Source organism: Cajanus cajan, chromosome 2 (genome assembly GCF_000230855.2).
Source record: "Cajanus cajan strain Asha chromosome 2, NIPB_CcT2T_4, whole genome shotgun sequence".
NCBI classification, from domain to species: Eukaryota; Viridiplantae; Streptophyta; class Magnoliopsida; order Fabales; family Fabaceae; genus Cajanus; species Cajanus cajan.
The window spans coordinates 52,910,066-52,923,407 of record NC_138518.1 but is presented as its reverse complement, the minus strand read 5'-3'; the positions used below and the strand labels follow the sequence as shown (position 1 = coordinate 52,923,407).

The 13,342-nt window shown below is 33.2% G+C and overlaps 1 long non-coding RNA gene across 1 annotated transcript; it reads right to left on the bottom strand.

Annotated features, from left to right (window-relative positions):
• Positions 1-24: 24 nt before the first annotated feature.
• On the bottom strand, positions 25-1,604 carry LOC145954360 (uncharacterized). The gene is made up of 2 exons (XR_014431563.1): positions 1,073-1,604; positions 25-190 (listed from the first exon to the last, which is right to left on the bottom strand). It is a non-coding gene; the product is annotated as an uncharacterized LOC145954360 (long non-coding RNA).
• Positions 1,605-13,342: the final 11,738 nt, after the last annotated feature.

The window sequence follows — 13,342 nt, the reverse complement described above, 5'->3', positions numbered from 1 at the left end:
TAATCTTTTAGTAAAATTATAATATGACAAAAATACACACTTTCAACATAAATAACATAAAAATTACAAAAGAAAAATAATAATAATTTAACAATTAGTCTAGCTAATCCCGATGTCACATCCTATCAGAGCGAAACCCAAACAGAAGCCTAAGCTTCACCACCAACATCCTCAGCCTCATGCTAATTATCTGCATCATAATTTAAATATACACAAAAATGACAAGGGAGTGAGAACTTCTCACTCAGTTGCAGATATAGAAATAAAAGTTAAATAGCACACACACACGCAATATAATTCACATATATAATCAATCTCACATATATGCTTATGTATAATGATTTTCTTGACTTGACTCACTAATGTATGCATGTGGCGCCATACGGAAGTTCACATATCATCATTGGTGACCCGAAGGCACACCTATACAATTGTCGGTGACCCTAAGGTACACCTATCATTGGTGTTCATACACCTCGTTAGCATATCGTGGGTGACCCAAAGGTACACCTTGTTAGTCGTGGGTATGCGGCCTCAGCGGCACACCTGGAGTAATATGTGCATATGATGCATGTCATACATTCACAGACTCAACCTTTAGCATGTTACACATATCATATTCATATTTCATAATTAAGAATTATTTCAATAATCCAATTTAATAGTCCAATAGTCCAACAGTCCAAACAGTCCAACAGTCCAAACAGTCCAATAGTCCAACAGTCCAACAATCCAACAGTCCAGAGGTTGCTTAGGTATCATATTTTTCAATAATAATATATTAAGATCTTTTAAGTAAAGTAGGAAGCTTAAAAGGTAATATAAGATAATAAGGAGGCTCAGCCTTCCATTTAAATAATAGATTACAAATTTATAAATACTTAGGAGGCTTAGCCTTCCATTCAAATAACAGATTCTGATATGTAAATAAATAAGATATAAAACAAAACACATCAATAATACATATTCAAAGAAATAAACAACAGGCAAGGGATCGGGAGCCAATCCAACAAACAGACTATTTAACAATTATTTCTACACCCCCAAGCAAGGTTTCCCACTCCCCCCTTACCTGGGTTTACAGAAATTTGGGCAGAAACTCCTCTCTTCTTTCCTTAAAAGGAATCGGAATTAGGGCAGAATCTCTTCCTCTTTCTCCTTAAACAAGGCACTAGAGCAGAACCTCCTTTTCTTTCTCCTTCTCTCTCTCTTACTTTCTCTCTCTATTTCTCCAGAATTTCCTTCTCTCTAGAATTCTAAATTTTCAAAACCTTAGGCCCCTATTTATAGAATTTTTGAAGTTACTATGCACTATGCACTATTCATTAAAATAATATTATAAATTACTATGCACTATGCACTATTCATTATTATATTCAAATTAATTAAAATTTTGAAACGTAAAGAATCCGCAGCCCACGTTTCAGCCGCCCTTCACTGTGCAATTGCATAGTAAAATACTATTCATACATACGTATTCGTAAATAGTAAAATACGTATACATAAATAGTAAAAATATGTATACATAAATAGTAAAATACGTATACGTAAATAGTAAAATACATAAATAAAATACTTATTCACATAAAAAAAATATTTCTTTTCATTGAATAAAATTTGGGATGTTACAGTAATAAATGAAATGTGCTAATACTTTTAATTTTAACTCTCGTAAAACAATATTTTTTAATTTTAAACATTTCAAATTAAATTTAGATATTAAATTAATATAATTATTTTAGTGGTAGAAGTTGAAATAGTATATCTATGATCTTAAGTTTGAATTTTTTTGTCACATTTGTATTTTTGATGAATAAAAAATTAATTAAAATTAGATATTATTCTTTAAAATATGAATATCTATAACATTGGGTCATTAGTTAAAAAAAACTCAAAAATAAAAGACCTTTTTAATGAAATAACCATTTATCAATATAAATCTTTTTAAGAAAGCAGAAGCAGAAAAAGAAAATTAGAAGAACTCCAAATAATAAATTTAGTTATGATATATCCTTTATGATTTAATACATTAATTCTTATATATTAAAAATGAACGATTATTTTATATAAGAGTATTTTTAAAAAAAAAAATTTTGACACATTTTTTTTTAAAATTTTATAAAAATTATTTATTAATTAAATTTTAAAATAAATATTCAATAAATAAAAAATAATTATTTTATAATATAAATTATTTTTTATAAATCTAAAATATAATTTATATATTTAAAAATATCTATTTATACAAATTTTAAATATAATTTATATATTTAAACATAATATTTATTTATATATAATTCATGGTATATAATAAACATTTAACGTATACATTACACATATTTATAATGTTAGAATTACTTAAATCACTTTATAGGTGAGTTCTACACACCACATCATGCTTGAGCTACTACTTTTTTTCCAACGGTCAGTTGCTTATTTCTTTTAGTGTCTAATTTTTATTTTTATCTCAACTTATTTTTATTTATTTATTTATTAAAAATGGTTAAACAACCAAGCAAAGCGTTGTTTATATAAAGAATTCGAAAAGAAATGTCATCATTTGTTCCGATGACAAAAACTGCTTAGTATTAGACAAGTCCAAAACAAAAGGTTTTTAATAAATTAAAATTAAATTTTAAAGAAGCTAACACGAGTCTCTAAAGAATAGCTTATGTTAACTTTTGATTTCTAATTATTTTTAATTTATTTTTATAGCATAATGTCACCCTTTTCAAAATAATTTAAGAGAATAGGAATTACGAACCATTCCTACAATAGCGACAATCACCATTTAGATTGTTTATTAATCCTCGATAATTTTGTATTATTAGGTTATCCTTTTGATTAATTTTCTTTTTTATTTTATACAATCAAGTGTTAAGACTATCTAAATTTTTAACATTTATTGTGAATACTAGCATGATCCACAGTACATGGATTCAGGATCCACAAGCTCTTTTTTCATGTAAACCTCAAATATGGAAGAACTCCTTCAAATTTTTAACAAAATAAAAATATCATCACCAAACTCCCAATAAATATTCAGCTGCTTGTAAATCTTGGCAATATTTGTTCAATTACTCTTTTGCCCGCAAATGCAATATAAGCATTTGGTTCGGCAATAATGATATCCCAACATGCCAAAATTAGCTGTCATCCCGTCAGTAATAGGAGATGTAAGTATTGATACATAGAATAACTTTTTATTTGTTTGATAGAACAGATTTTATTATTTAATGCAAAAATTTTCATCACTTATATACAATACAAGCGATGTGGCACACAGCTTGATAGCTCTACATTACCACAAAATTTGAATAACCAATTCTCTGTTCCAACCAACCAGCATGTTGAATGAGGTGGATTCAGACTTAGTTTCCACAAATGCCAAAATACCAGACTAAAGAACATCGACAATAGACATATCAGAATGACACCACGGATTGTGGATGAGTTGAAGATTGCAGCTGAGACAATGCAGTGTCACTTTCTTCGTTCTCACCAAAAGGAATTGATTTTCCACATACATCCTTCCTGTTAATCAAAACAAATAAAAAATTGGAAGTTACTACTAACTAAAGACAATGCTGGTTGGCAATGGTAAAACAATAAATTGTTCATACAAATGGGTGTTCCATTACAATTAGTAATTCCTTTATATCCCCATAACCTCATGCTGAACTCAGTAACTCAATGATACAGAGGGACTTAGCAAGTTATCATTCAATAATATTTGAGAAAAAATGCATGAGACTGACTGTTTTATTTATCAGATTTATTTTTTACAAGTGGATGTAGTTGCATGCCAGTTCACTTTCTGATCCTGAAAAACAATCAGCAAAAATTAGATGCATCTTGAAGGCTTTCCTGGAGAAAATATTCCAGAATGGTTGATGCCTAGCAAACTACCTTATCATGAAAATTATCCAGGAGATATTCCTGTCATTCCTAGAGATCCAAGAGATATTTCTGTCAACCCAACTAAAGCGCTAAAGATAACAGGAGGAAAACTCAAAAGTTTGAAACCCGTATAATCCGATCCTATATACATCAACATATTTTGGGGAGTGAGCATCCTGAGTCTCAAGTACCTAAAGCATTTGAAAGTTGACTTAAGAAATTTACGTTTATAGTTTCCTTCACTAAGGTATCTTGAAATAAAACAAATCTCAAATTCTGCATACTTTGAATGGAGCAAAGATGAAGACACGTAAAATTAAGTCTGTGAAATTCTCCATATACATTTATTTAAAAGAACAATGTTATTTACTTTATTGTGTTTACAAATGCATGTCTTTATATATGTAAAGTGTACCAATAAGAGAAACAAAAGTAGAAAAAAAAATGTCTAACCAATGTATTTGGGGTACAAATTTTATCTCTCAATTAATTGTGTTATTAATGATATTCTTTGCATATCTTCAAAATGTGTTATAGACACCCATGTTATGTGATTAATCAACAAATTATTTAAAATTATATTTCAATAAACATTTCAATAATAACAAAGAACTTTTAGATTTGAATCTAAGTTGTAAGATTGTTAAAAGTGAAAATCTAATCAAATGAGTCAACTTTTTTCCTCACACAATACAATAAACATTTACGAAGACTAGTCTATATTATGGGTCATCTAATATTGCAGATGAACCTTCTATAAATAAAATACCTAAAACTAGTCTACAGCATAAATTAGTTAAACATTTTTTAGGTAAACTTAATTTAATTAATGCAAAATCAAAAGAGAGAACATGAAAGTCATTGCTTTTGTTTTTAAGAATATCATTATTCTTTGAAAACACAAGATAATATAACTCCAAATTCAACAAAACAAAAATAAGAGAAGAAACAAACAACTTCAACATATATAGGAAGGGAAGCTTTTGTGTTTCATTCATTTCCCTGTGAATTTGATGATCATGTCTTTTCTTTAGTTAAATGTTCATAGATAATATGGCTGGCAGATGCCCTGCATGAACTATTCACCCTCTTGCATATTGTACTAATCCCATCCATCATGCATTGTCATTCTTTATCCCCTTTATTAAGTACTATTTTCCTATGTTTTTCACAATACTTGCTCTTTGATAAGATCCCTCATTAATTTCCAACAACTTTTCCCAACTTTTCTTTTGCACTCTTGAATCACTTTAGGATCCAGGATAATACCAGATATTGCATCAACAAATTGTGAGTGCTTAATTTGTATTTTGTACGTCAATAGATCAATCTTCTATCCTTGAACTTCTGCAGCCAATGTTTTACAAAAATCAAGACCCATGTCTTTTATTCTTTCCCTGGAAACCCAACCCCATTGAGACTATTTTTCTACATAATACCTCGTCACTAAAGATTTTGCAAGAATAAGTTTAAAGTATAAGATAATGAGAGGAAGCTATTGTATTTTGGATAATAACACAGTACACGGGTGTTGCACTTATATATATATATTGAATATAAACTGATAAGCTAAATAATTATCAGTGTAATAACAAACCGATAATAATTAGTATCAGTATAATAACAAACTATATATAATAACAGACTTATGAAAATAACAATTGAAAAGATAAAAAATTTAAAGAGATAGAGTACTACGTTAGTATTCCTACATCCCCCCGCAAGATCGAGGTATCTTCAACAACGTTGATCTTGGATTTGAGAAAGTGATGTCGTGAAGATGAAAGTGGCTTGGTGAGTAAGTCGGCAAGCTGATGACTAGTAGGAACATGTGAAACATTAAGCTTCTTTTCTACAACTAATTCACGAACAAAGTGAAAATCTATGGCGACATGTTTCATTCGTGAATGAAATACAGGATTAGCACATAGGTAGGTAGCTCCAATATTATCAAAAAAGATTGTTGGTGTGGAGATAGAAACTCCATGTTCATGGAGTAATTGTTGCACCCAGAGAACTTCAGCAGTGGTGGTGGCAATTGTGCAGTACTCTACCTCGGTAGAAGATCGGGCAACTGTGGGTTACTTTTTGAATGACCAGGATATGGCATTGGGGCCAAAATAGATCAAGAAAGCACCAGTGGATCTTCTATTAGTTGTGTTTCCACCCTAATCTGCATCACAAAATGCATAAATGTGTTGATTTGATGACTTGCTAAGATGCAACCCATGATTGATGGTGGATTTGAGATAACGTGGAATCCATTTCAGTGCTTGCATGTGAAGGGCAGTAAGAGACTGCATGTGTTGAGCATGTTTCTTGACGGGAAATGTTACATCTACACGTGTGATAGATAGATAATGTAGGGAGCCAATGATACTGCAAAAGAGACAACTATCACAAGTTGTGGAGTCCAGAACAGGGTTTGAAGAGAAGGATGTGGCCATGGGTGTTGACACAGGCTTTGAATCAAGCATGTTTGCTCGTTGTAAAAGGTCCCTTATGTAATGGTGTTGGGTTAGGAAGAGACCAGAGGTGGTAGGAATGATCTCAACACCAAGAAAGTGACTCGGTTGCCCCATGTCTTTGAGGGAAAATTTGGCTGCAAGAAAAGTCTTGAACTGACAAAGAAAGCCTGTATTGTTTCCTATGAGTAATAAATCATCAATATAAACTAAAAAATAAGCAATAATGGATCCTTTGTTATAGATAAAAAGGGACGTGTCTGATTTGGCATTGGTGAAACCTTGGTGTTGCAAAAACTCACGTAAGGATTGAAACCATGCTCGAGGGGCTTGTTTAAGCCCATATAATGCCTTGTGAAGCTTGTAAACATAATTGGGAAAGGAGGAGTGAGTGAAACCGACAGGTTGAGACATGTATATATCCTCCTGTATAGTGCCATGCAAAAAGGCATTATTAACATCCATCCGGGTAAGGGACCAACCATGAGATATAGCAAGGCATAACACCAACTTGATTGTTTGGGGCTTGATCACGGGACTGAAGGTGTTTTTGAAATCAATTCCTGGTCGTTGGTGAAATCCCTTTGCCACTAACCTTGCCTTATATCGTGATATGGAGCCATCAGGATTCCGCTTGAGTCTAAACACCCACTTATTTCCAATCACGTTGTAATGAGGACGAGGGGGGACTAAGGTCCAGGTTCTATTTTGCATGAGAGCCATGAATTCATCACTCATTGCTTGTTTCCACTGTGGTGACTTAAGTGCCTAAGATACAAAAGTTGGTTCTGTGGAGTTGGGTAGAGGATATTTGGTGACAAGATTGGCTTTTTTTGGTTTGTAGATTCCATTCTTTGATGAGTGGGTTTGCATAGGGTGAGTGAAGACGGTAAGTGGTTGCAAGGGAAGTTGAGTAAGGGGTGGTTGTTGAGGATCTGAATGTGGTAGGGTGATGAGGTTGGGAGAAGGATGTGGGGTTGATGATTCGATTGTAGTAGAGGTGGTGGGTTGAGGGTTGTGGATAAGAGTTGAATGTGGTTGTGGTTTATGGATAATAGTGAGAGGTAGTGAATGTAAGGAATTGTTGGCAAGGGAGTTAAGAGTATGAGATTCATGTGATTGAGAGGTTGAATTAGTTTGAGAGAACGGATAGACATCTTCCAAGACTGTACATGACGGGAATGGTAGAATTGATGATGCTTGAGACTATAACAAATATATGCATTTTGGGTTTGACTATACCCAAGAAAGACACAAGGTTCAGAGCGGGGTTGAAGTTTATTAGTAATGTATGGTTTTAGCCATGGGAAGCATAGACACCCGAAGGACTTGAGTTTTGTGTAATTGGGCTAACTATGGAACAAGGTGCAATATGGTGAATTCATGTTCAAGGTTGGGGTGGGGAGACGATTAATGAGGTAGGAAATTGTTTGGACAGCAAATGACCAAAAGCTTGGAGAGGAAGAGAAGCGTGATGAAGGAGACATCTTGTAGTTTCAAGCAAATGAAGGTGTTTTCTTTCACAAAGACCATTATGCTCTAGTGTATGTGGTGGGGTGGTTAAATGAGTTATGCCATGATTTTGAAAAAAAGATTTGAGTTTAATGAACTCTCCACCATTATCGAAATAAAAATTCTTGATTTTGCAGGTGAATTGATTCTCAGCAATATTTTTGAAGATAGGAAAAATGATTGCCACATCAGATTTCAATTTCATAGGGAACAACCACAAATACTTGGAAAAATGGTCAATAAAAATCACATAATACCGAAAATCATTTATTGAAGTGAAAGGGGATGGTCCCTAGACATCAGAATATACAATCTCTAGGGGATGAGAACTAGATAAAGATGACTTATTAAAAGGTAACTTATGACTCTTATTTGACATGCAATGAGTACATTTATTGATTGAGCCATGAAAAAGAATTCTATTTGATTAAAGAACATGATGTAAGACACGAGAGGATGGATGACCAAGTCGGGTATGCCAACATTGAGAAGATGAGGTGGAGGTGGTTGAGTAGACATGATGAGTGTTTGAGGTGGGTGGGAGTTTGTAAACATGATCATCCTTCGGACCTCGAAAGAGAGTTGCCCCTGTGCTCAGATCCTTTACCTCAAAAAATGAAGGAAAAAATTTAATGGAAAACTCATTAGTAATGCATAATTGAGACACAAATATAAGATTTTGAGTGACTCCAGGGGCATACAAAACATTGGTGAGTGATAAAGGACGTGTGGGTGGGTGAAGGGTAGTGGAACCAACATGTGTGATGGGAAGGGACATACCATTTGCCACATAGAGTTTGTCATTACCAGTGTAGGTAGAGGTTAAGGAGAGATTGTTGAGGTCATTGGTAATGTGATGTGAAGCACCAGAGTCAAACAACCATTCAGGTGGTGGAATAGTAGCGTGGGTTGCATAAGTAGCAGGGTTGGAAGATCGTCGGTTGTTCTTAGTGAATTTGTAGCAAGTTTGGGAGTCGTGTCCCTTCTTGGAGCAAAGTTTGCAAACAATGTTGGAGTTGGAGGAAGAATTGTTACGTTTGTGGAGGGAAGTGGATGAACTAGAGGAGTGATTATTGTTGCACCCCTTGTTGGAACGATGGACGCGTCCTTGATTAACATAATTGGCAGTGATGGAAGGTTGGTGGTTGACATGTTCATCATGTTTAAGATACATTTCATAATCTAGCAGCTTGATAGACAACTCGTCAAAGGAGATTGGTGTGTCCCGAGTGCGTATGGAGGCTGTGAAGTCACGAAAAGAAGGATCAAGACCATTAAGAGTATGAATGACTAGATCAATGTCATCAACAGCGTGGCCTATCAAGGATAACTCCTCAGCAATCGAGCGAATTGATTGCAAATATGCAGCAATAGTGGAAGATCCCTTGGTGCTAGAATTCAGACGCTATTTAAGGGACATGACACGAGAGCGAGAACGAGCGGCAAAGGCACATTCCAAGGACAACCAGGCAGCGCGTGATGTTTCTGCCATGGCCATGACAGCACGGGCCTCAGTATAGCATGAGCCAAGTACAACGATGTAGAGGTATTTGTCGTGACGAATCAAAAAATTATAAGATAGATTGAAAGACACACCAGAGTCAGTGGGGGACAAGGTGTGTCACTCGTGACGTAGCCTTCAAGGTCACGGGCTACAAGCAGAGAATGAATCTACCAATACCACATGGGTTAATTGGAGGAGTTTAATTTGATAGGTAATTAGGTGGTGGTGTTAAATTCCACAAGATCCTTTGGATCATAATGGGCAGTAGGTGTGGACAATTGAGACGCCATTGGATCGAAAGAAAAAACTTGTTAAGCAATAGGCTTTAATCTGATACCATATAAGATAATGAGAGGAAGCTAGTGTATTCTGGATAATAACACAGTATATGGGTGCTGCACTTATATATATATTGAATATAAACTGATAAGCTAAATAAATATCAGTATAATAACAAACCGATAATTATTAGTATCAGTATAATAACAAACTATATATAATAACAGACTTATGAAAATAACAATTGAAAAGATAACAAATTTAAAGAGATAGAGTACTATATTAGTATTCCTGCAAAAAGCACGACATTAATATGAACTAGTATCAAAAGAAAAAGCTAAAGGAAACACTAATAAAATAAAACATGAGCTAAATAAAAATAATAATTAAAAAATGACGAATCTAATCTCTAACTATATTTTAATAATATATTAAGAAAAATAAACATAATCTCAAAGAATAAAAAGAAATGAGAAGGGCTTAAAAAGTTATTTTATTATTATTATTTGGAACACCCTCTATCTCATATGTCATAACACATACAAAATATAAAATTGAAATACCTCATGAAATAAATAAATTCAAAATCCGTACAAATAGAAAGGATCACATTATACCTTAAACAAATAACATAACATAACTAAAAGATTTACAAAGAAACTAAAAATTAATGTTTTCCAAATGAACCAATAGAAACAAAATCCTAAATTAGTCCTAATTACATCTCGATGTCATATGTCTTATTAGAGTAATCCAACATGAAGCGTAAGCCTCATCACCGACATCTCCAACATCATGTTGATCATCACCTGTAGAATCAACACAAGAGCAATAACAAAGACAAAGGAAGTAAAAAGCATATCACTCAGGTTCACGATGCAGGAATCAAACTAGATAACCAAACACAACCAAAACATACAAGATATATATAGTATACACAAATAAACATTATCATCACAATTGTTCAATCATAGCATTACAAATAATAATAGATACATTATAACGCATTATGCCATGGACATGGACTATATATTATTATACATGTAACGTCAGTAAAAACATCACTTGTGCATTATCACTAACAATACACGTAGAATAGCCTAGGAGTACAATTTGGGTCACACCCTCTATGCACTCTCATTAGGAGGTCGTACTATCAGGGCTTGATCGAAATAACTACGCCACACAAGATAAATTCCATGTACACAGGGGAAAAACTAGGACTTTCCAAACTGAGCTATCGCCAAGGACTAATCTCTAAGTTTTTACACAAAAGGTTCTTTCCTGAAAATATATTTCATATCATACCCATAAAAATAACATTTTTATGCATATGATACATGTCGATTAGACTATATGCATACACTACAAGAATGCTTGAAAGTAGCGTTGGCTACACAGCGTCGGCCATGGAGCAAATGCATATAGCTTTCGATTAAGCTAACTCTAGATGGACAATAAACAAAAGTCATGTAATGCTTTATATTATTTCATTATTTTTTTCATTTGCGTCGGTCAAAGAAGACGCTAAATAATAAATTTTATTTTAATATATATTATAATAGAGGTTAGTGTCGATTTAGCCAACGCTGTATGTTTTTAAAAAATTTATAATTATGGACGAAACTCATTACTCAATCAGATTATTTTATAAACGATAATATATTAAATATTAGTGACTATTTAGCTAACACAAAGAATTGAAAATAAAATAATAAAACTAATTATATGAACAAAGAAATTCGAAAAGGGCCGAAACTCACTAAAATCGTCCAAGTCAAAACCTTTCACACATTAAAGATGAACCCCAAGTTTTAATGTGCCTCACGCCCCCTTCTCCATCAACTTTGAACTCCTTCCCGAAAGTAGAACATGAACCCTGAGTCCTAATATTGCTCATGTACCTTCTATATTCACTCTCAATGAACCCTACTTGTCAAATTTTCCCTTCCCAAGAGTAGAATATGAACCCTAACTGCTAATGTGGCTCCTGCCCCCTTTTTCTTATACTCCCATTGAACCCTAACCTGGCAATTCTACACTTCCCAGAAGCCGGAAAGTAAAGTAAATAGATCAAAAAGGCATAAGGTAGGCATAAGGTAGATGGAGTGAGTCATGAAACCTACACTCACAACCTCCGCCACTCTTCCAAACAACACTCACCTCTTCACTTGTTCGTAATTGAGGCTCGGGCTCTTCTCCTTGGACAAAACCCTACTAGTTTCCCAAAACCCCAAGTTTGACAAGAAAGGTATTTTTTACTTTCCCTCTAAGCTTACCTTAGAAAAAATGCTCTTTTTTGTTGAGTTGCTCTTTTTTATTTTTGTTTTAATACGTGTTGGATTTTGAACTTTGTGCGTTTCGCGGGGGACTAGGGGTTGAGGTTAAGGGACAATATTGTATACTAGATCAATATTGTATATTTAGAATGAGGAAGTGGCCATGTGTCGTTGGGTGACTAAAACACATTCACAAATGGGAGACATGGGTTGCTTGTGTGGTATTTTAGATTCTAATCTAAAATGAAAATGAGTAAAAATGTGAAGTTTTAAATGAAAATACGGACACACAGGTTAGATTGCTTGAAATTTTGCATTTTAACTTTATAGGAAATGGTGAAAATGTCAATTAGGATGCTAGTGAAAAATTTTGAATGTGAAGGTGGTTAATTTTTTATTTCTTCTATTATAAGATGAGGTTTGAGGATTGCTATTGCTTAATCTGCATTGGGTTGAAGGTATTACTTATGTAGTATTTTAATTAATAAGTATCTTGAACCATCTTCTCTTAAAAGGATTGCAAGGTTGAAATGTTATTTCTCTGCAAGAGTGACATCCCTATGTTCAATTTTTGTTTAGTAGTTATCTATGCTATGATGTTGAGTTGTATATGCAAATTACATTTGTGCCTTAAATTGAATGTACTTGCTCAAGTGGACTATGAAATGCCTACATTTATATTTATGTGGACAATTGACTGAACTTCAAATTTTGCCCCCCTATTCTACTTTCTTGTCTATACATAATGGGGATGCAAATGTTGAAAGTATGATTTATCTAATTATTTTTATTATTTGATTTTTTATGGATGAACTTTGTATATTTTGAGTTGTCTGATCTATGACCAATATGTGTTTTTTTGTGGAAATACTACCACGCACCAATTATATGTAAATAATTAGCTACATGGCTTTTTTAGATATGTAGCATGTAAGGTAGCCTATATGAATTAAGAGATTGCACAAATTTAAAATACTAATCCTATTATGAATCTGTTGATTTTGATTGAGAAGGCTTTTTGTCAATATGAATTGCTACCTATATAACTCTGTTAGATATGTGTTTGAGAATACTAAACATTTTTGTTCTTGGCTTTTTTCTATATGAATAAATAACTTTTGTTTTTTTTCTTAATAAGGTTGCTCTTGATTCAAAAATAGGCTAGGAATAACTAACTACTTTAAAGTACATGCAACTTAGAGGTAAAAAGTATTTATATGATTACTATTTAAGTTTTACCTTTATGTCAACTCCATTATAAAAATACTTGAATGTGAGGTGAGCCTATTTCAATTCATGTGGAGGTGAAATAGTTACTTATTTGTTTAGAGTACGTATGAGGTTGTTATATGGGGTCAAAAACACTTCAATGTCATAGCTGTTTTGTGATGTTGGAGAAGTTG